The sequence below is a fragment of the Prenolepis imparis genome, unplaced genomic scaffold (genome assembly GCF_030444845.1).
Source record: "Prenolepis imparis isolate NDT839.2.m4 unplaced genomic scaffold, iyPreImpa1.0 SCAF_3, whole genome shotgun sequence".
In the NCBI taxonomy this organism is placed as follows: Eukaryota; Metazoa; Arthropoda; class Insecta; order Hymenoptera; family Formicidae; genus Prenolepis; species Prenolepis imparis.
Genome location: NW_028141161.1, coordinates 2,561,978 through 2,566,240, shown reverse-complemented (window position 1 = coordinate 2,566,240; position 4,263 = coordinate 2,561,978). Strand labels below are relative to the sequence as shown.

The 4,263-nt window shown below is 35.3% G+C and overlaps 1 pseudogene; it reads right to left on the bottom strand.

Moving 5' to 3' along the window:
- Positions 1–1,613: 1,613 nt before the first annotated feature.
- On the bottom strand, positions 1,614–3,181 carry LOC145934235 (uncharacterized; annotated as a pseudogene).
- Positions 3,182–4,263: the final 1,082 nt, after the last annotated feature.

The window sequence follows — 4,263 nt, the reverse complement described above, 5'->3', positions numbered from 1 at the left end:
TCGGGAAAGGCAATAATTTGTTGCTTTCTAGAATGTTAACTAAATGACGTCTCATGCATTTTACGTCACTGGAATATTTTTCACTACAAGGATTTCCTTGCAAGGCTACAGTTGTAGCGAAAGCCGCAGCATAAATTCCACAAGAAGTGCAATCCGGTTGTGTTTGTACTTTTTCGAAAATTATATCATATTTATTTATCTTGGGGTAACGAAGGCGAATATATTCTTTCTCTTTAGCAGCCAATTTATCGTACGTACTACCAGGTAGGCTGTCGTACACGTGAAGTTTAGTGCCATCAAAATAAATACACCGCCAATGATCTGTACAATTTCCACCAATAATTTGTAAGCTTTTATTGCTGCGACTAGCTTCAATTATGTGCGGGTATTCTAAGTATAACACACTTTGTGTTTCAAAGCAACAAGTCTCCCTTACAATGCGTAAAAATAGATCTAAAGATTCAACATTTAATTTACTATCTATGGGCAAAATATTATTCTTCACTAATAAGAGAGAGGGTATCACATCATCTAACATTTTTCTTTGTCTTTTCATGTCATCCTCAGTTAGATCTCGTTTTTCATTCGAGTAATTAGTTATAATGCAATCGTCATCTTGCTCCATTTCTGGAACAATAGTGGTAGTAGTGCTCGACAATAATCGTTTGCTCGCTTTGATAACACTTTCCACTTTTGTCATTTTGCATTGTTTCATTTACAGCATTTTTATTTTTACATGCTTCTTCTTTTGCTTCTATAATATATTGTGGTTCTCTAATTGGCATATGTCTATTATGCCGGCTATCCAAGATTTCTGGAAGCATACATTCGTTATAAAAACGTGTTAATAGTGATAGCATGTGATTTCTCCAAAAGAAATGTCTTATCTCTCATGACACGTATTACTAATAAGCTTTTTGATGTCCATATAGCGAAAATGCAATAATCTCGCTGTGTTATATTTAATTGACCCTGAACTTGATAAAAGAATCTGTGATTTTGATTCAGTTTTTCAGGATTTCTTTTATCAATAATGCTTTTCAAGTGAGGCAATGTTTGTATGGCTTCTTTCGCAGTTAAATCCTCTGTTGACATAGGACATTTTATTTCTACCACACCATCCTCGTCTATAAGCCCATCGGGAGATGCACCCAACCATGGATTTTCATTATCAATGAAAAATCTACATGCTTTTATTACTTTATTTATTTTCACAACTAATTCTTTCTTTGCGATTTCCTCGTTATCGCGACCATATTTCATAGCTGCGGTGTCAATTGCTGCCGGAAATAAGATACTTTTGACAACTGCTGCGCAAGACGTCGTTGATCTCATACGACATACAGTTCCAAAATTAGAAGCTGTCAACATTTCATTTCTCAATACGTGCCACAATTCCGATTCTCTTTGACGTATAGTATCACGCTCAATTTGTTTCCAATTATTTCCGTTTTCGAACAATTTTCTTAAATGATTTTGACGAAGTTGTTCAAACACATCGGGTGCAACATCTGGTTTTTGTGATTGCGGACCATAATAACGGTCTGTTCCTGAGTCTCGTTTGAATTTCTTCCTTCCACTTTCTTTTCGAGATTCTCTGATTCTTGCAACTTTTATTTGTCGTCGCTTTTCCAGATTCTCGATAATGGAAGGAATACTCTTACCCATGCTTTCATATACTTGCGACATAACATTTTGTGTATTAAATTGTACAACTGCTCCCGCAATTCTAGCATTATAAGAGCCCCGTTTACCAAAATGAATGCGTTTACCGCCTATTTCTTTGCAGATTATTGAATTGAATAATTCTGCAGCATTGTTTGTTAAATTTAATAACAAGCTATCAGAATAGGCGCTCAAATACGCGACAGCATTCTCTATTTTTTGATAGAGACCATGCAATTTCAAACGTGGAACATAATTTTTATCACGATCTTCTAAACACATAAGACCGCGTTCTTTGCATCGTCTATGCTCACCATATACATGGCTAGGAATATTCAATATGTCTATTTGTAATTCCGTAGCCTTGAGATGTTGAGGCAGCTTTTCTTCTCTTCGTAGATCAGCTGCCTTTATCCCCTCTTGTCGTATATTTAAAATACTGTTTCTTACAATATTTTGCAGCTGTACAAAGCCACGCATTCTTTTTGGCTGCGTAGTCTGTACTACACACCCTTAATTTTTTACATAAATTGCGAAGCAGATGATTGGTGCATTCTACTTTTTTCACCGTTACCATCTGTTCGTGATATGGTCTGTTGTTTATAATGGATTGATATACATTACTGTCACCATCGGCAACAACAGTTTTGTAAATTAGTCCATGCATTTCGAGACTACTTTTAAAACCTTCCACAATGGCATCGCTCTCCATACTCGTGGAGCTTGCATTGCGATCAAAGTTCTTGTAACATCGGTGAACTCTGGGTTCGATACCTTTTCGCTCCGCTATTTCACAGACAGCGCAAAATTTATTGCGGATGCCAATAAAAAGAATTTTTCCTGTGCGGAAACCAATTATGGCACCAACACCAGAAGGTGAATTGTAGACGGTACCATAGGATCTTTTCATCCAACTACCATCCGCTACAACGGTTATGTACGGAATACCATTAATAATTTCGTTTCTTTCGAGAGCGAGTTGCTTATCAGTCTCGCCCGCCATTTTCATACTTTCCATAGCGGTTTTCTCGAAATCATGGACTACGTTTTCTCTATTTTTAATGTATTTATCCTCAGCCATGCAGGGAATATTCATGGCTGCACATTGCTCTTGCAGCTGAAAATAACCGATACCAGTCGTAATAGTTCCAGCTACAGTGGCTGTATTTATGTCCAATACATCTTTCGACTCTCTCGGTTCTGTCCATATATCATCTGTATGATTGCATATTTGGCATTTAAAGTTTAACTGTGTTAATAACCCATCGGGATTAGTGCTTACGAGTTTCCAATCTTTAAATTGGCACTCTATTCCTCGCGAATGGTTATCAAATGTTCTGTGGATTTCAGTCCACAGAAAAGGAAGATCGACAATGCGACGGCCTTCGGGCAAGTTTTCCTGGATACGATTTATATCCAGGCGGCCTTTTTCGATAACGAAATCATCGTTATCTTCGCAAAGTTCGACATTTTGATTATACATACCTGTATTTGAAGTTGACTCCAGGCATTGCATTGTTTGGGTACTAACTTTTAACAAATCCATTGCGTCTGGAAGTGATTCCACTGATTTTTGATAAACGATGGATTTGTTGTTAGAACCCATAACTTTACTCTTGGAGTCATGCGTCTCTTGGATCAGCTTCAATAACTGTCGCCTAAAAAGAAAAAATAATAAATTAGTATTTTGTAAAATATTGCTAATCTCGAAAATAGTACAATTTTTGAAAAATAGGTACAATCTTTTGTTTATTTTTATATAATTGATAAAAAATTCTATGAAATAAAATATATAATATTTTGACATAAATGTCTCTTATTTTTTAATAATTAGACATGCGAACCGCATGTAGAATGAAATATTTATGTAAAAAGAAAAAATATATATATATATTTATATATATAACCAGTAACGAATAGATCGCTTCTGGATGTTTTTTAAATAATACCAGTACACTGGATGTTTTTTAAATAATAATCAGTACACGAATAGATCGCCTCTGAATTATTTTTTACCAGCTCACGAATAAATCGCCTCTGAATTATTTTTTTAAACCAGCTCACGAATAAATCACCTCTGGATTATTTTTTTACCAGCTCACGAATAAATTGTTTCTGGATTATTTTTTTAATAACCAGCTTATGAATGGATCGCCTCTGGGATAAAGCATTTTTAACTAGAGTACACGTGCAAACTACTTCTGGTATAAAATATTTTTTTAAACAACCACCACACGAATAGATCGCCTCTGGGATAAAGCATTTATAACCAGAGTACACCTGCAAACTACTTCTGGTATAAAATATTTTTTTAAACAACCAGCACACGAATAGATCGCCTCTGGGATAAAGCATTTATAACCAGAGTACACCTGCAAACTACTTCTGGTATAAAATTTTTTTTTTAACAACCAGCACACGCATAAATCGCCTCTGGGATAAAGCATTTTTTTAATAACCAGAGTACACGTGCAAATTACTTCTGGTATAAAATATTACTACAACCAGCACACGACCTTACATCGCCTCTGGCACTAACTACTAATAAACTACTAATAAAAAGTACATAGTAAATTTTTAGTGACATATAAAAATAAA